We start from the raw sequence: 20634 nt of genomic DNA, 5'->3' as shown, positions 1-20634 counted from the left end.
GCCTCAATGTTGACTGAAACGTGTAAATATGAGGTTCTCCCTGATGTCCCTTGCATGTCTCTCCATGGCCCTTATACCCATAACGTCATCATTTGCATTCTTGTCCTCCTCCTCACCCTCTTCCTAGTCACCCTCATCTGAGGAGGACTGGCGTTCCTCCTGTTCCTCCGCATGCAAAATATGACCGCGTCTATTTGCCAGGTTCTGCAATGCACAGCAGGCAACAATTATTTGTGACACCCTCAGTGGCGCATATTGAAGAGCCTCTCCAGACTGGTCAAGCCAACCAAAGCGCATTTTCAGCGTGCCAATGGTGTGTTTGGTGATGGCTTTGGTGGATGCGTGAGCAGCATTGTACTGCTCTTAGGCAGCGCTTTGGGGGTGATGTACTGGTGTCATCAACCATGTACAAAGTGGGTAATCCTTGCCAACCAGGATCCATCTGTCCACTTCGGCTCGTTCATCAAAAATTTCTGTCAGCTGTGAATTTCTTAAAATGTATGAGTCATGAGAGCTCCCTGGGAAATGAGCGCAAACGTGCATGATTCTTGTCCTGTGGTCACAAACCAGTTGTACGTTCAAAGAGTGATTCACAAATGCAGCAGGCTGGTCCCAGGGAGCTGTAATGGCCACATGAGTACAGTTGATCACCCCTTGCACTCTGGGGAAGCCAGTGATGGTGCCGAAGGCCACAGACCTTGCTGCCTGGCTGTCCTCATCTATAAGTAAGTAGATGAAATTATTGACACGACGAAATAGGGCATTGGCCACCTCTTTGATGCACTTATGAGTCACAGACTGTGATATGCCACATATGTTTCCAGTTGATCCCTGGAAGGCATCTCTAGCAAAAACAATTGAGTGCAACAGTCACCTTGAGGGCAACTGGCATGGGATTCCCACCAAACCCAAGTGGCTGCAGGTCATCCTGTAGGATCGTACAAATTTCTGAGACCATTTCACGTCCCATCCTTAGGTGTCTCTGGCATTGCCTCTCTGACATGTGAAGGTAATTTGTCCTTGTCCTGAGGACGCGATGACGTGCCAGTGCCCATCTTTGATAAGGCCATTCCTTGATTATCATTTGGAGCATCCTCACCTTCCTGTTCTGCCTGTTGCTGGCATTCAGGTATTATGCGTTAAGGGAAAACAGTCCTCATTATTCGCTCCCTCTGCTCTTCTTCCCATGGTTGTAGACAAATTGCGTGTCTGTGGCCCGTGTCTTTGCAGATTTGCAAATAATGAAATGAGCAGAGTGTTCTAATTCAGCCTTCTGTTGCCAATCAGCTAAACCATCAAGGGTAAAGAGCAGAACACTTTTATGTGCCTTAAAATTGCACCCAGCAGGAAATCCCACCCACCATCATTGGTCTCCTCCCACATGACCTGCAATCCTTGAGTGGCCTTGTGGTTTGCATTATTGTTTGAGAAAATGGTGCGTGTACAATTTAAGGCAAGTTTCCCCACCTTCCGGCCTTCACACATCACCCTTGACCCACCCAATGAAACCTTGCACCTTCCCTCTGTTACCATTGAACCTCCCCACATTACCTGGGGCTGGGTCATAACCAATTTATTCATGCCATCCTTCCCCCCACCCCCTGTTCCTACTCCCATTACCATTGAAATTCCAATGCCGATCCTTAATCCTCCTCAAATCCACCTTAATATTATTGCCGAGTCCTGTTCCCCTCCCTATGATGTTGTAGAATACCCAACACTAAGTCTTAAACTTCCTCCCAACGAAATCCAATTGCTCCCGTGACAGTGACCATTCCCTCTGTCAGCCAGTGACCTGTATTCTCCCCACAGGACCCCAACATTGACAGCACTCATCCCTCCTTTTAGGCACCTCATGACCATCTATTGACTATAATGTTCAAATTAACCCACCACTCCCGTAGCCGCCCACAGCCAGCATCAGCAGCAATAACAACCGCTACATACACAGAATGCTCCCCTCCTCCTTCCCCTGCTCCTCCATGCAACCGATAGCCCCACCCTGTCCTGCCCGAGTACCCTCCCTTGCTCCTCCATGCACCACCATCCCAATGCCTTCCCCGCCAGCCTTGAGAAAATTCCCCCTTGCTGGTGCCGAGCCTGGAGCCAAACATCCATTCCAATGTTGGCCTTCCTTGTGCCGATGAGTTCAAGACATGAAACCACTGACCTTGGACACAACTGTACGAAACTGTACGCCATGTTTAAACAAACGTGACCTGGGTGGCACAGGAATACTGTTTGCCGCTAACTTAATCTGGCAGGTAGCACCTAAATTGAACTAAGTGTAGGGTAATGAGTATTCATTGTATGGAAATGAATACAAAGCTGCAATCCATCACTGTGCCGTGTGGGGGAGGTGGGGTGGGGTGCGTAATCCCCAAAACGCAGCAAACCTGCCGCCGACTTAATTGCAGCAAAAAAAAACACCGTTGGAAATCCAACAAAACAACTCATACCTAATTAAATCACTCCACACGCCACCAAAGCCACTCTTGCTGGGCCCAGAAAATTCCCTGCAATGAGTACTTGGTATCAGTGTTCAAGAAGAAAGCGGAATCTGACAAAATATCAGTAGAAGCGGTAAGAGTAGAGGTAATGGATAGGGTAAAAACTGAGGGGGCTAGGTACTAAAAAGGCTGGCTATGTTTAGGGTAGATAGGTCACCTATTCCGGATAGCTTGCATCCCAGGTTGCTAAAGGAAGTGGGAATGGAGACAGCAGAAGGGCTTACCATAATCTTCCAATCTTCCCTGGATACAGGGGAGATACCAGAGGATTGGAGAGTGGCAAATGTGGCACCCTTATTCAAGCAAGGGTGTAAGGACAGCCTGAATAACTACAGGCCAGTTAGTTTAACATCAATGGTGGGTAGGTCTTTAGAAACAATAGTCAGGGAAAAAAATCAACAGACTCTTGGAGAGGTTTGCGTTAATTAACGGTAGCCAGCACAGATTGGTAAAAAGCAGGTCATGCTTAATTAATCTAATTGAATTTTTCGATGAAGTAACAGAGTTTGATGAAGGAAAAGTGATGGATGTTGTTTACAGAAATTTTAAGAAATCATTTGCTTGTACCACATAAAAAGCTGGTTAACAAAATTGAGGCTCGTGGAATAGGAGGGTCAGTGTTTAATTGGATAAAAAATTGGCTTAAGGAGAGAAAACAGTGAGTCGTAGTAAATGGTTGTTTTTCAGACTGGAGGATGGTAGACAGTGGTGTTCCCTTAGGTTTAGTGCTGGGACCACTGCTTTTTTTGCTATATATAAGTGACTTGGATCTTGGAATACAGTGGAGAATCTCAAAATTTGCCGATGACACCAAAGTTGGAGGTGTGGCAAACCGTGAGGATGATATGAACCGCCTGCAATGGGACATAGATAGGCTAGCAGAATGAGTAGAGAGATGGCAGATGGAATTTAATACTGACAAGTGTGAGGTGATGCATTTTGGCAGAAGGAATAGGTAGAGACAATATATACTTAATGACACAGTACTGAAGGGTATGCAGGAACAGTGGGACCCGGGGGTGCATATGCATCAATATTTGAAGGTGGCAGTACATATTGAGAGTGGTTAGCAAAGCATATGAGATCTTGGGCTTCATAAATAGAGGCATTGAGTGTAAAAGCAGGGAAGTTGTGCTGAACCTTTATAAAGCTCTGCTTAGGCCCTAAATGGAGTATTGCACCCAGTTCTGTTCACCACATTTCAGGAAGGATGTGTGGGTCCTTGAGAGGGTGCAGAAGAGATTTACCAGAACGATTCCAGGGATGGAGGATTTTACAAAGTTAAGTTGGAAAAATTGGGTTTATTCTCCTGAGAACAAAGGAGATTGAGGGGAGATTTAATAGAAAACAAGATTATGACAGGCTTGATAAGTTATTCTTCTTCTTTGGCCTCCTTGTCTCGGGAGACAATGGGTAACTGCCTGGAGGTGGTCAATGGTTTGTGGAGCAGCGCCTGGAGTGGCTATAAAGGTCAATTCTAGAGTGACAGACTCTTCCATAGGTGCTGCAGATAAAATTTGATGGTCAGGGCAGTTACGCAGTTGGCTCTCCCCTTGCGCTTCTGTCTTTTTTCCTGCCAACAGCTAAGTCTCTTCGACTCGCCACACTTTAGCCCCGCCTTTATGGCTGCCCGCCAGCTCTGGCGATCGCTGGCAACTGACACCCGCAACTTGTGATCAATGTCACAGGACTTCATGTCGCGTTTACAGACGTTTTTAAAGCGGAGACATGGACGGCCGGTGGGTCTGATACCATTGGCAAGCTCGCTGTACAATGTGTCCTTGGGGATCCTGCCATCTTCCATGCGGCTCACATGGCCAAGCCATCTCAAGCACCGCTGGCTCTGTAGGATGTATAAGCTGGGGTTGTTGGCCGCCTCGAGGACTTCTGTGTTGGAGATATGGTCCTGCCACTTGATGCCAAGGATTCTCCGGAGGCAGCGAAGATGGAATGAATTGAGACATCGCTCTTGGCTGACATACATTGTCCAGGCCTCGCTGCCGTAGAGCAAGGTACTGAGGACACAGGCTTGATACACTCGGACTTTTGTGTTCCGTGTCAGTGAGTCATTTTCCCACACTCTCTTGGCCAGTCTGGACATAGCAGTGGAAGCCTTTCCCATGCGCTTGTTGATTTCTGCATCGAGAGACAGGTTACTGGTGATAGTAGAGCCTTGGTAGGTGAACTCTTGAACCACTTCCAGAGCGTGGTCGCCGATATTGATGGATGGAGCATTTCTGACCTCCTGTCCCTTGATGTTCATCATCTTGAGGCTGATGGTTAGGCCAAATTCGTTGCAGGCAGCCGCAAACCTGTCGATGAGACTCTGCAGACACTCTTCAGTGTGACATGTTGATGCAGCATCATCAGCAAAGAGGAGTTCCCCGATGAGGACTTTCCGTACTTTGGTCTTCATTCTGAGATGGGCAAGGTTGAGCAACCTGCCACCTGATCTTGTGTGGAGGAAAATTCCTGCTTCTGAAGACTTGAACACATGTGAGAGCAGCAGTGAGAAGAAAATCCCAAACAGTATGGGTGCAAGAACACAGCCCTGTTTCATGCCATTCAGGATAGGAAAGGGGTCTGATGAGGCACTGCTATGCTGAATTGTGCCTTTCATATTGTCATGGAATGAGGTGATGATACTTAGTAGCTTTGGTGGACATCCGATCTTTGCTAGTAGTCTGAAGAGACCACGTCTGCTGACGAGGTCAAAGGCTTTGGTGATATCAATGAAAGCAACGTAGAGGGGCATCTGTTGTTCGCGGCATTTCTTGTGTAGCTGACGAAGGGAGAACAGCATGTCAATGGTCGATCTCTCTACTCGAAAGCCACACTGTGCCTCAGGGTAGTCGCGCTCGGCCAGCTTCTGGAGCCTGTTTAAAGTGACTCGGGCGAAGACTTTCCCCACTATGCTGAGCAGGGAGATTCCACGGTAGTTGTTGCAGTCACCACGGTCACCTTTGTTTTTATAGAGGGTGATGATATTGGCATCGTGCATGTCCTGTGGTACTGCTCCCTCGTCCCAGCACAGGCAAAGCAGTTCGTAGAGTGCTGAGAGTATAGCAGGCTTAGCACTCTTGATTATTTCAGGGGTAATGCCATCCTTCCCAGGGGCTTTTCCGCTGGCTAAAGAATCAATGGCATCACTGAGTTCCGATTTTGTTGGCTGTACGTCCAGCTCATCCATGACTGGCAGAGACTGGGCTGTTAGACAAGGAAAAACTGTTCCCATTAACAAATGGTACAATGACTAGGAGACAAAGATTGAAAGTTTTGGGCAAGAGATGCAGGGAGAGTGTGAGGAAGCATTTTTTTATGCAGTGGCTGGTAATGGCCTGGAACTCACTGCCCTCAAGATGTTGGAAGCAGAGACAATCAATGACTTCAAGAGGAAATTGGATGTGCACTTGAGGGAAATAAACTCGCAGGGCTATAGGGATCGAGCTGGGGATTGGGACTGAATAGCTCCATGGAGAGCCGGCATGGACTCAATGGGCTGAATGGCCTCCTTCTATGCTGTATATGACTCTATGACTCTATTACCACTCCCTTTGGCTTTGCACCATGAAACCTTTTGTCATTTCATCTCTCTTTCCCTCCACCCGTTTACAGACCTTCCCTTTTGTTCTTCTTCCCCCATCCATCCTGTCACTTGCTAAAATTCTAGTACATTTCTAACTTTTCTCAATTTTGATGAAAGGTCACACACCTAAAATGTTAAATCTGTTTCTCTCTTGACAGAAGCTGCCAGAGCTGCTGAATATTTCCAGTGCATTCTGTTATTATCTACTGCTCCCAGCAGGTAGCTGCACTCACAAGGAGCACGTATTAGGAAATGATGGGAATCAGGTGTTCCCTCCTGGGGGTCCCTTGAATTTCACAGGACCAAAGTATAACTCCTGTGAATAATACTGAACTCAAAATGTATGAGCCAAATCTGGCTTTGCAACAGCAAAAATGACATTATACATACATATGTACATACATACGAACTAGGAGCAGGAGTAGGCTATTCAGCCCCTCGAGCCTGCTCTGCCATTCCATAAGATCATGGTTGATCTACCCCCAATACCCTTTGACTCCTTTGTTTGACAAGAATCTGTCTACCTCTGCCTTAAAAACATTCAATGACCCTGCCTCCGCCGCTCTCCGGGGAAGAGAGTTCCACAGACTCACTACCCTCTGAGAGAAAAAAATTCTCCTCATCTCCGTCTTAAATGGGAGACCCCTTATTTTTAAACTCTGCCCCTTGGTTTTGGTCTCTCCCACAAGGGGAAACATCTTTTCCACATCCACCCTATCAAGTCCCCTCAGGATCTTATATGTTTCAATCAGATCACCTCTCATCCTTCCAAACTCAAATGAATACAGACCCAATCTGTCCAACTTTTCCTCAAAAGATAACCCTCTCATCTCAGGAATCAGTCAAGTTAAACTTCTCTGAACTGCTTCCAATGCAATTATATCCTTTCCCAAGTAAGGAGACCAAAAATCTATACAAAACTCTCGATGTTGTCTCACCAATGTCCTGTACAACTGTAACAAAACACCTCTTTTATATTCCATTCCCCTTGCAATAAATGACAACATTGCATTTGCCTTCTTAATCACTTGCTGTACCCACATACTAACTTCTTGTGTTTCGTGTACTAGGACACCCAGATCCCTTTGCATCTCAGAGTTCTGCAATCTCTCTCCATTTAAATAATATATTGCTTTTCTATTCTTCCAGCCAAAGTGGACAAGTTCACACTTTCCCACATGATATACCATCTGCCAAACTTTTGCTCACTCACTTAACCTATCTGTATCCCTTTGCAGATTCCTTATGTCCTCTTCACAACTTACGCTCCTACCTATCTTTGTGTCATCAGCAAATTTAGCAACGATACATTCTGCCCCTTCATCCAAGTCATTGATATAGATTGTAAATAGTTGAGGCCCCAGCACTGATCCCTGTGACACTCCACTAGTTGCAGCTTACCAATCCAAAAACGACCCATTTATGCCTATTCTCTGTATCCTGTTTCCTCTATCCATGCTAATATGTTACCCCCTATACCATGGGCTCTTATATTGTTTAGTAACCTTTGATGTGTCACCTTGCCAAATGCCTTCTGGAAATCCAAGTGCACTACATCCACAGGTTCCCCTTTATCCACATTGCTTGTTACTTCCTCAAAGAACTCTAATAACTTAGTAAAACATGATTTCCCTTTCACAAAACCATGTTGACTCTGCCTGTTTGCATTGAGATTTTTTAAATGACCTGCTATAACCTCCTTAATAATAGATTCCATCATTCACCCTATGACAGATGTTAAGCTAACTGACCTGTAGTTTCCTGCTTTCCGTCTTCCTCCTTTCTTGAATAGTGGAATTACATTCACTATTTTCCAATCTGATGGGACTTTTCCAGAATCTAGTGAATTTTGGAAAATTAAAACCAATGCGTCCACTATCTCAGCAGCCACTTCTTTTAAGAACCTAGAATGAAGACATCGAACATCGAAAGCACACCTTTTCAATATTTTTTCTATTAAACAGTGGGGGAAAATACTGCTAATGTGACGTAATTAATACCCACCCACCCACCCAACATGTGTTCTATAGAGTTTTTTCTATTATATATGAACAACAACCAGCATTTGAAGACATCTTTCGCAGAAACCAAAGGCTGAAATTCTATTCAACCTGAAATGACTTGGATTGATTGACCTCAGTGATATCAAGCAATAGTCTCTCATGCAGGGCATCTACTAGCTGCCGTTGGCTTTTGTTCATCAAACTTTTTTATAGGCCTTGTCAGGAACTATGCTTTCCATTTTAATATAGTCCATCATGAAATGTACCATTTTAGCATGCATATGTGTATGGAATAAAAGTAAGCCACTTCAGTTTAATGAAAATTCTGGAGACGATTGCAGAAAATGACTTCACTGCTCCCAAATTACCTTTTTAAATATGAAGCATTTTGTCCACAGCTTGTCTGTGAGCTAAAGACTGAGATTCAGGTTGGTTTCGTGCTCTAGTCCTTGTGCCAGCACAGGACGATCCTTACTTGTAAAGAGGCTTGACTTTGCAGAACTGCTTTCTTCAACATCTTAAAATACCTCATGTGTAAGGGAGATAAGGAGGATAGTAGAACTGCATTACAGACTGGGCTTCAGATCTTCTTGATCAGATATTTACATTAATGACAATTCGACCATAACAAACTTTGCAGCTTCAGAACGCTGGCAATACACTCCTGTTGACAGGTCGCCATTATAGCATCACAGACTCCTGGGCGCCTTTGTGCTACCACAGGTGCCAAGGAGTACAGAATAGACATATATACACAAACCCCATAGAGCAGTATTTTTTATTTATTCAGTTAAAGTGACATGTATAAAATAAATATCAAATTACTGTAACATGCTTTTCACAATTCTTTGCTACGATGTCTGGTGAATTCATTCTTTGTTAATTGCTGAGCATTTTTTTAAAAAATTCATTCATGGATGTGGGCATCGCTGGCCAGGCCAGCATTTATTTCCTATCCCTAATTATCCTTGAGAAGGTGGTGGGGAGCTGCCTTCTTGAACCGCTGCAGTCCATTTGGGGTAGGTATACCCACAGTGCTGTTAGGAAGGGAGTTCCAGGATTTTGACCCAGCGACAGTGAAGGAACGGCGATATAGTTCCAAGTCAGGATGGTGTGTGACTTGGAGGGGAACTTGCAGGTGGTGGTGTTCCCATGTATTTGCTGCCCTTGTCCTTCTAGTTGGTAGAGGTCACGGGTTTGGAAGGTGCTGTCTAAGGAGCCTTGGTTCATTGCTGCAGTGCATCTGATAGATGGTACACACTGCTGCCACTGTGCGTCGGTGGTGGAGGGAGTGAATGTTTGTAGATGGGATGCCAATCAAGCGGGCTGCTTTGTCCTGGATGGTGTTGAGCTTCTTGAATGTTGTTGGAGCTGCACCCGTCCAGGCAAGTGGAGAGTCACACTCCTGACGTGCCTTGTAAATGGTGGACAGGCTTTGGGGAGTCAGGAGGTGAGTTACTCGCCTCAGGATTCCTAGCCTCTGACCTGCTCTTGTAGCCACGGTATTTATATGGCTACTCCAGTTCAGTTTCTGGTCAATGGTAGCCCTAGGATGTTGATAGTGGGGGATTCAGCGATGGTAATGCGGTGAATGTCAAGGGGAGATGGTTAGATTCTCTCTTGTTGGAGATGGTCATTGCCTGGCATTTGTGTGGCGCGAGTGTTACTTGCCACTTACCAGCCCAAGCCTGGATATTGTCCAGGTCTTGCTGCATTTCTACACGGACGGCTTCACCATCTGAGGAGTCACGAATGGTGCTGAACATTGTGCAATCATCAGCGAACATCCCCACTTCTGACCTTATGATGGAAGGTCATTGATGAAGCAGCTGAAGATGGTTGGGCCTAGGACACTACCCTGAGGAACTCCTGCAGTGATGTCCTAAAGCTCAGATGATTGACCTCCAACAACCACAACTCTCTTCCTTTGCGCTAGGTATGACTCCAACCAGCAGAGAGTTTTCCCCCTGATTCCCATTGACTCCAGTTTTGCTCGGGCTCCTTGATGCCATACTCTGTCAAATGCTGCCTTGATGTCAAGGGCAGTCACTCTCACCTCACCTCTTGAGTTCAGCTCTTTTGTCCATGTTTGAACCAAGGCTGTAATGAGGTCAGGTGCTGAGTGGCCTTGGCGGAATCCAAACTGAGCGTCTCTGAGCAGGTTATTGCTAAGCAAGTGCTGCTTGATGGCACTGTTGATGACACCTTCCATCACTTCACTGATGATTGAGAGTAGGCTGATGGGGCGGTAATTGGCCGGGTTGGACTTGTCCTGCTTTTTGTGTACAGGACATACCTGGGCAATTGTCCACATTGCAGGGTAGATGCGAGTGTTGCAGCTGTACTGGAACAGCTTGGCTAGGGGCGCGGCATGTTCTGGAGCACAGGTCTTCAGTACTATTGCCGGAATATTGTCAGGGCCCATAGCTTTTGCAGTATCCATTGCCTTCAGTCGTTTCTTGATATCACGTGGAGTGAATCGAATTATCTGAAGTCTGGCATCTGTGATGCTGGGGACTTCAGGAGGAGGCTGAGATGGATCATCAACTCGGCACTTCTGGCTGAAGATTGTTGCAAATGCTTCAGCCTTATCTTTCGCACTGATGTGCTGGGCTCCCCCATCATTGAGGATGGGGATATTTGTGGAGCCATTTCCTCCAGTTAGTTGTTTAATTGTCCACCACCATTCACGGCTGGATGTGGCAGGACTGCAGAGCTTAGGTCTGAACCGTTGGTTATGGGATTGCTTAGCTCTATCTATCGCATGCTGCTTATGCAGTTTGGCACACAGATGGTCCTGTGTTGTAGCTTCATCAGGTTGATACCTCATTTTGAGGTATGCCTGGTGCTGCTCCTGGCATGCTCTCCTGCACTCTTCATTGAACCAGGGTTGGTCTCCTGGCTTGATGGTAATTGTAGAGTGATGGTAATGCCAGGCCATGAGGTTGCAGATTGTGGTTGAGTACAATTCTGCTGCTGCTGATGGCCCACAGCACCTCATAGATGCCCAGTTTTGCGTTGCTAGATCTGTTCGAAATCTATCCCATTTAGTACGGTGGTAGTGCCACACAACACGATGGAGGGCATCCTCAATGTGAAGGCAGGACTTCGTCTCCACAAGGACTGTGCGGTGGTCACTCCTACCAATACTATCATGGACAGATGCAACTGCGGCAGGCAGATTGGTGAGGACGAGGTCAAGTATGTTTTCCCCTCTTGTTGGTTCCCTCACCACCTGCTGCATACCCAGTCTGGCAGCTATGTCCTTTAGGACTTGGCCAGCTCGGGCTGTAGTGGTGCTACCGAGCCACTCTTGGTGATGGACATTGAAGTCCCCCACCCAGAGTACATTTTGTGCCTTCGCCACCCTCTGTGCTTCCTCCAAGTGCTGTTCAACATGGAGGGCGGTGGTTCTTCACAATCAATATTAATCATCCTTCCTCACCAGAATCTACAGTCCGACTTGCCTTTCTTCTGTTTGGTTTTGCAATTTTCAATATTTCCAACCATTATATTGCCAGAATGCCATTTATCATCTTTTTTCAATGCATGAATAGAGTGTGGACTTTGGAGTTAATGTTTGATGCCACACAAATTGTTTACAGTTAATAACGCAATGTATTATATGGGGAGGAGGAAAGTGTTAGAGGAAAATTGTTTGATAAATTGCTACAAAAACTGGTGAATTTAATTGACATTCTGTTTCACAACTATTAAGGAAGTGTTGCACCCTTTGCGATTGAGCCAGAGGTGAAAGCAGTAAGTTAACCCCTAGCGCCACTCAGTCCCCTGGAATGGCTGCTTTCACAGGTAGAAATTTTAATTATGTGCTTGCCAACCTGTATTTCTCTACCTATTCACTCTATTGGAGAGAAAATCATAGGTATCTATTTATGTCTGTATCTGTAGATCAACATTTCACTTCAAATCACAAATTGTGTTTTAATTATGATCTAGGAAGCTCAGAGGCTGAGACAATTAGGCTGAAGTTTGTCAGCCTGTCGCAGATCCTGGTGGTGGCACTGGAAGTGGGTGCCATTGCTGCATGTCATGAGTATGGCTGACTGACTGCAATTACGCAGCAGCCGGCCAATTAACATAACCAAGGCATGTGACCCATTCTATTGCAGGATGGAGGTGGGCTACGAGGTGGCATCAGCTGATGAGAAAGCAAGTGCTGGCACCACATTTCAAGCACTGCCAGCCCTGCTTGTACTGCTGCCTTTCACTGATGCACTGAACCCAGCGTGCTGTTGAACCCCTCTACTACTGGTGTTACTCCTGGATCCCCCTCTACTACTGCTGCTGGGCCTTCCTGGACCCCCTCTATCACTGCTGCTGTAACTCCTGGATCATCCACCATGCTGCTGCTGCTGCTGCTGCTGCTGCTCGTACCCCCCACCCCACTACTGCTGCTGCTGCTGGACATTCCTGGACCTCCCCCCCCCTCCCTCTATCACTGCTGCTGCTGCTGCTGCTGTAACTTTTGCACCTCCTTCTACTGCTGCTGCTGCTGTTGCTGGACCCCCTCTACTACGACTGCTGCTGCTGGAACCCACTCAACTACTGCTGCAATTCCTGCACCTCCTTGTGCCCCTGCACTAGGACTGTGGACCAACCGGACATTGCAGGAGCCAACTGGGACCATGTCTGAGGCAAGACACTGGATGACCCCATGGTTTAGTGATGCCTTCCTGGAGATTCTCCTCCAGGCTGCAAAGGAAAGGTGGGAGGTCCCCTTTCCAAGGGATGGCAAGAATAGATCCTCCTGCCTGACCAAGCAAGCCGCATCAGGCATATCATGCATGGTTGGCATTAGGAGATCTGCACAACAAATCTTTGTGTTCTCTCATGCCGGTCATGACACCTTGGAGACAAGCACAGCCGTTCGGACAGGGGTCTGCAGTTAACCTCTGAGGAGGAGGAGCAGTCAGAGGATGCACCATCACATCATTCCCCTGTACCCTCCACCAGCGCAGATACTTTCATGTCATGAGTATGTGTTCAGGCTTATATTCAGGGTCACAAGCTGGTGAGAGCACCATACACGTGTCTGAGCAGTTGATGGAAGTTGTGACAGCCAAGGCCCCTGACAGTTAGAGGACTGTGGGTGGCCAGGCCAATGCTGAGCCCCAGGCTGATGACGAGATTCTGGAGCTACAGAGACAGGTAAGGGAACATCTAGCAGAGCTGCCATAGGCACTGCGCGACCATAAGTGGATGGTGGACGATCCATTCATGCCATGAGTTCTGCCGTGTCTCAGGCATGTGAGTGCATGACTTCCTCCATCGAGATGTTGGTGACCGTCATGGAGAGCCAGATCCCACAGATGCATGCAGACCTGCACACCATTACCTTAGCCATGAGCTCAGTGCAGCAGTGGCAAAGTGGGAGAGGGATGAGGCACCCAGAGTCTTCTCCAAGATCCTCGTCCTTCTATGGTCAGCAGGGAGGTTCAAGTGAGCCTTGAAAGGAAGGAGGAGAGACTGACCTCCACATTTGGGAGCTCCGAGTGTGGACAGTGACTCCTTAGCTCCTCCTCCAGTGATGTCAGCTCCAGTAGCTGCAATGACTGAGGAGGCCCCTGAACCTGTGCATGAACCCCTCAGGCAGCCAGGGACCTCGAGGCCTCAAGCAACCAAAGGACACTTGCCAAAGTCATCCCAGGTCAAGGGACAGCCCAATCAGCAACCTGTCTCCACCTCAGCTGCCTGCGCAGGGGGCGCACCTTATAGAAAGAAGCACACAAAAGCATATAAAGAAGAGCACCTAGATACACTTGGGGCTTCACTGATGTATTAAGTACGGCCTTTGCATTCTTCTTCTTCTTCTCTCTTCTTCTTTGGCCTCCTTGTCTCGAGAGACAATGGATAAGCACCTGGAGGTGGTCAGTGGTTTGTGGAGCAGCGCCTGGAGTGGCTATAAAGGCCAATTCTAGAGTGACAGACTCTTCCACAGGTGCTGCAGATAAAATTGGTTGTCAGGGCAGTTTCGCAGTTGGCTCTCCCCTTGCGCTTCTGTCTTTTTTCCTGCCAACAGCTAAGTCTCTTCGACTTGCCACTCTTTAGCCCCGCCTTTATGGCCGTCCGCCAGCTCTGGTGATCACTGGCAACTGACTCCCACGACTTGTGATCAATGTCACAGGACTTCATGTCGTGTTTGCAGACATCTTTAAAGTGGAGACATGGACGGCCGGTGGGTCTGATACCAGTGACGAGCTCGCTGTACAATGCATCCTTGGGGATCCTGCCATCTTCCATGTGGCTCACATGGCCAAGCCATCTCAAGCTGCTGGCACAGTAGGGTGTATATGCTGGGGACGCCTCGAGGACTTCTGCATTGGAGATACGGTCCTGCCACCTGATGCCAAAGATTCTCCGGAGGCAGCGAAGATGGAATGAGTTGAGACGTCGCTCGTGGCTGACATACGTTGACCGGGCCTCGCTGCCATAGAGCAAGGTACTGAGGGCACAGGCTTGAAACACTCGGACTTTTGTGTTCCGTGTCAGTGCGCCATTTTCCCACACCTTCTTGGCCAGTCTGGACGTAGCAGCGGACGCCTTTCCCATGTGCTTGTTGATTTTTGCATCTAGAGACAGGTTACTGGTGATAGTTGTGCCTAGGTAGGTGAACTCTTGAACCACTTCCAGAGTGTGGTCGTCAATATTGATGGATGGAGCATTTCTGACGTCCTGTCCTATGATATTCATTTTCTTGAGGCTGATGATTAGGCCAAATTCGTTGTAGGCAGCCGCAATCCTGTTGATGGGTCTCTGCAGACACTCTTCTGTGAGGGATGTTAATGCAGCATCGTCAGCAAAGAGGAGTTCCCTGATGAGGACTTTCCGTACTTTGGTCTTCGCTCTTAGACGGGCGAGGTTGAACAACCTGCCATCTGATCGTGAGTGGAGGAAAATTCCTTCTTCTGAAGACTTGAACACATGTGAGAGCAGCAGTGAGAAGAAGATCCCAAACAGTGCAGGTGCGAGAACACAGCTCTGTTTCACGCCACTCAGGATAGGAAAGGGGTCTGATGAGGCACTGCTATGCTGAATTGTGCCTTTCATATTGTCATGGAATGAGGTGATGATACTTAATAGCTTTGGTGGACATCCGATCTTTGCTAGTAGTCTGAAGAGACCACGTCTGCAGACGAGGTCAAAGGTTTTGGTGAGATCTATGAAAGCAACGTAGAGGGGCATCTGTTGTTTGCGGCATTTCTCCTGTAGCTGGCGAAGGGAGAACAGCATGTCAATGGTGGATCTCTCTGCTCGAAAGCCGTACTGTGCCTCAGGGTAGACACACTCAGCCAGCTACTGGAATCTGTTTAAAGCGACTCGAGCGAATATTTTCCCCACTACCCTGAGCAAGGAGATTCCACGGGAGTTGTTGCAGTCACCGCAGTCACCTTTGTTCTTATACCGGGTGATAATATTGGCATTGCGCATGTCCTGTGGTACTGCTCCCTCATCCCAGCACAAGCAGAGCAGTTCATGGAGTGCTGAGAGTACAGCAGGCTTGGCACTCTTCATTATTTCAGGGGTAATGCCGTCCTTTCCAGGGGCTTTTCCACTGGCTAGAAAATCAATGGCATCACTGAGTTCCGATTTTGTTGGCTGTTTGTCCAACTCATCCATGACTGGCAGAGACTGGGCTGCATTGAGGGTGGTCTCAGTGACAACATTTTCCCTGGAGTACACTTCTAGGGAGTGCTCCACCCAGTGGTCCATTTGCTTGCGTTGGTCAGTTATCGTGTCCCCTGATTTAGACTTGAGGGGGGCGATCTTCTTGATGGTTGGCCCAAAAACTCTCTTACCAGGGGTAAGCAATGGGGTGCAGGTCTCTGGCACAGAGTCTGTCCCTGTTGCTCAGAAGGGAAAAGGGAAGAGGAGCAGAGCATTAGTCATTGGGGACTCCATAGTTAGGGGAACAGATAGGAGGTTCTGTGGGAACGAGAGAGACTCACGGTTGGTGTGTTGCCTCCCAGGTGCCAGGGTACGTGATGTCTCCGATCGTGTTTTTGGGATCCTTAAGGGGGAGGGGGAGCACCCCCAAGTCGTGGTCCACATAGGCACCAACGACATAGGTAGGAAGAGAGATGGGGATTTAAGGCAGAAATTCAGGGAGCTAGGGTGGAAGCTTAGAGCGAGAACAACCAGAGTTGTTATCTCTGGGTTGTTGCCTGTGCCACGTGCTAGCGAAGAGAGGAATAGGGAGAGAGAGGAGTTGAACACGTGGCTGCAGGGATGGTGTAGGAGGGAGGGTTTTGGTTTCCTGGATAATTGGGGCTCTTTCTGGGGTAGGTGGGACCTCTACAAACAGGATGGTCTTCACCTGAACCAGAGGGGTACCAATATCCTGGGGGGGAGATTTGTTAGTGCTCTTCGGGGAGGTTTAAACTAAATCAGCAGGGGAATGGGAACCTAAATTGCAGTGCCAGTGTACAGGCTGTTGAGAGTAGTGAGGTAGGGGATAAGGTTACAGGGACGCAAGAGGGCACTGGCAAGCAAGAACTTGGTTTAAAGTGTGTCTACTTCAACGCCAGGAGCATCCGGAATAAGGTGGGTGAGCTTGCAGCATGGGTTGGTACCTGGGATCCTGATGTTGTGGCCATTTCGGAGACATGGGTAGAGCAGGGGCAGGAATGGATGTTGCAGGTTCCGGGATTTAGATGTTTCAGAAAGAACAGAGAAGAGGGTAAAAGAGGGGGGGGTGTGGCATTGTTAATCAAGGAAAGTATTACAGCGGCAGAAAGGACGTTTGAGGACTCGTCTACTGAGGTAGTATGGGCCGAGGTTAGAAACAGGAGAGGAGAGGTCACCCTGTTGGGAGTTTTCTATAGACCTCCGAATAGTTCCAGAGATGTAGAGGAAAGGATAGCGAAGATGATTCTCGACAGGAGCGAGAGTAACAGGGTAGTGGTTATGGGGGACTTTAACTTTCCAAATATTGACTGGAAATACTATAGTTCGAGTACTTTAGATGGGTCTGTTTTTGTCCAGTGTGTGCAGGAGGGTTTTCTGACACAGTATGTGGACAGGTCAACCAGGGGCGATGCCACATTGGATTTGGTACTGGGTAATGAACCCGGCCAGGTGTTCGATTTAGATGTAGGTGAGCACTTTGGCGATAGTGATCACAATTCGGTTAGGTTTACCTTAGCGATGGGCAGGGACAGGTATATACCGCAGGGCAAGAATTATAGCTGGGGGAAAGGAAATTATGACGCGATTAGGCAAGATTTAGGATGTGTAGGATGGGGAAGGAAACTGCAGGGGATGGGCACAAACGAAATGTGGAGCTTATTCAAGGAGCAGCTAATGCGTGTCCTTGATAAGTATGTACCTGTCAGGCAGGGAGGAAGTTGTCGAGCAAGGGAGCCGTGGTTTACTCAAGAAGTTGAAGCGCTTGTCAAGAGGAAGAGGGCGGCTTATGTTAGGATGAGACGTGAAGGCTCAGTTAGGGCGCTTGAGAGTTACAAGCTAGCCAGGAAGGATCTAAAGGGAGGGCTAAGAAGAGCAAGGAGAGGACACGAGAAGTCATTGGCGGATAGGATCAAAGAAAACCCTAAGGCTTTCTATAGGTATATCAGGAATAAACGAATGATAAGAGTTAGAACAGGGCCAATCAAGGATAGTAGTGGGAAGTTGTGTGCGGAATCAGAGGAGATAGGGGAAGCGTTAAATGAATATTTTTCGTCAGTATTTACAGTAGAGAAAGAAAATGTTGCCGAGGAGAATACTGAGATTCAGGCTACTAGGCTAGATGGGATTGAGATTCACAAGGAGGAGGTGTTAGCAATTTTGGAAAGAGTGAAAATAGATAAGTCCCCTGGGCCAGATGGGATTTATCCTAGGATTCTCTGGGAAGCCAGGGAGGAGATTGCAGAGCCGTTGTTGTTGATCTTCAAGTCGTCATTGTCGACAGGAGTAGTGCCGGAGGACTGGAGGATAGCAAATGTTGTCCCCTTGTTCAAGAAGGGGAGTAGAGACAGCCCTGGTAATTATAGACCTGTGAGCCTTACTTCGGTTGTGGGTAAAATGTTGGAAAAGGTTATAAGAGACAGGATTTATAATCATCTTGAAAAGAATAAGTTCATTTGCGATAGTCAGCACGGTTTTGTGAAAGGTAGGTCGTGCCTCACAAACCTTATTGAGTTTTTCGAGAAGGTGACCAAACAGGTGGATGAGGGTAAAGCCGTGGATGTGGTGTATATGGATTTCAGTAAGGCGTTTGATAAGGTTCCCCACGGTAGGCTATTGCAGAAAATACGCAAGTATGGGGTTGAAGGTGATTTAGAGCTTTGGATCAGAAATTGGCTAGCTGAAAGAAGACAGAGGGTGGTGGTTGATGGCAAATGTTCATCCTGGAGTTTAGTTACTAGTGGTGTACCGCAAGGTTCTGTTTTGGGGCCACTGCTGTTTGTCATTTTTATAAACGACCTGGATGAGGGTGTAGAAGGGTGGGTTAGTAAATTTGCGGATGACACGAAGGTCGGTGGAGTTGTGGATAGTGTCGAAGGGTGTTGTAGGGTACAGAGGGACATAGATAGGCTGCAGAGCTGGGCTGAGAGATGGCAAATGGAGTTTAATGCGGAGAAGTGTGAGGTGATTCACTTTGGAAGGAGTAACAGCAATGCAGAGTACTGGGCTAATGGGAAGATTCTTGGTAGTGTAGATGAGCAGAGAGATCTTGGTATCCAGGTACATAAATCCCTGAAAGTTGCTACCCAGGTTAATAGGGCTGTTAAGAAGGCATATGGTGTGTTAGCCTTTATTAGTAGGGGGATCGAGTTTCAGAGCCACGGGGTCATGATGCAGCTGTACAAAACTCTGGTGAGGCCGCACCTGGAGTATTGCGTGCAGTTCTGGTCACCGCATTATAGGAAGGATGTCGAAGCTTTGGAAAGGGTGCAGAGGAGATTTACTAGGATGTTGCCTGGTATGGAAGGAAGGTCTTACGAGGAAAGGCTGAGGGACTTGGGGTTGTTTTCGTTAGAGAGAAGGAGGAGGAGAGGTGACTTAATAGAGACATACAAGATAATCAGAGGGTTAGATAGGGTGGATAGTGAGAGTCTTTTTCCTCGGATGAGGATGGCAAACACGAGGGGACATAGCTTTAAGTTGAGGGGTGAAAGATATAGGACAGATGTCAGAGGTAGTTTCTTTACGCAGCGAGTAGTAGGGGCGTGGAACGCCCTGCCTGCAACAGTAGTAGACTCGCCAACTTTAAGGGCATTTAAGTGGTCATTGGATAGACATATGGATGTAAATGGAATAGTGTAGGTCAGATGATCGGCGCAACATCGAGGGCCGAAGGGCCTGTACTGCGCTGTAATATTCTAATTCTAATTCTAATTCTAATGCCATCATACATTCCTCTGATGTTTCCGGTGTCAGAGGCCAGCTGAATACGACTGCTTAGGTGTTGCCAGTAGTCATTTGCACAGCGCCTGGCTGTTCTTTGTGCAGCGCCTCTGGCTACTTTAAATGCTATGGATGTTAACTCGCTGGGGGCTTTCTTGTCGTTCAACAGTGCAGTGCGCTTAGCGGCTATGACAAGTTCCAGCGCAAGGCGTGCACATCATAGAAGCACACATAAACATATAAAGAAGAGCACCTAGATACACTTGGGGCTTCACTGATGTATTAATTGTAGCCTTTGCATTGGTTGCTACCATTGTAGTAATAAATAGATGTCAGTTTCATTGCTGTAAATGGCTCATGTATTCATTGCTCATTTGTGAGATACAACCTTCACCATTGCTCCCTCAATGGGCTACCAGTGTAGGTACAGACCGCATTTGGTCAGCATCTCAGATACAGTCAAAGAGTCATAGAGTCATACAGCACAGAAACAGGCCCTTCGGCCCATCGTGTCTGTGACGGCCATCAAGCACCTAACTATTCTAGTCCCATTTTCCAGCACTTGGCCCGTAGCCTTGTATGCTATGGCGTTTCGAGTGCTCATCTGAATACTTCTTAAATGTTGTGAGGGTTCCTGCCTCTACCACCACTTCAGGCAGTGTGTTCCAGATTCCAACCACCCTTTGGGTGAAAATTTTTTTCCTCAAATCCCCTCTGAACCCTCCTGCCCCTTACCTTAAATCTCTGTCCCCTCGTTATTGACCCCTCCGCTAAGGGAAAAAGCCTCTTCATATCTAACCTATCAATGCCCCTCATAATTTTGTATCCATCAATCATGTCCCCCCTCACCCTTCTCTGTTCTAAGGAAAACAACCCTAGCCTTTTCAGTCTCTCTTCATAGCTGAAATGCTCCAGCCCAGGCAACATCCTGGTGAATCTTCTTTGCACCCTCTCCAGTGCAATCACATCCTTCCTATAGTGTGGTGCCCAGAACTGTACACAGTACTCCAGCTGTGGCCTAACTAGTGTTTTATACAGCTTCATCATAACCTCCCTGCTCTTATATTCCATGCCTCGGCTAATAAAGGCAAGTATCCCATATGCCTTCCTAACCACCTAATCTACCTGTGCTGCTGCCTTCAGTCCTCTATGGACAAGTACACCAAGG

Source organism: Heterodontus francisci, chromosome 4 (genome assembly GCF_036365525.1).
Source record: "Heterodontus francisci isolate sHetFra1 chromosome 4, sHetFra1.hap1, whole genome shotgun sequence".
Classification (NCBI taxonomy): Eukaryota; Metazoa; Chordata; class Chondrichthyes; order Heterodontiformes; family Heterodontidae; genus Heterodontus; species Heterodontus francisci.
This window is presented reverse-complemented; position numbering follows the sequence as displayed.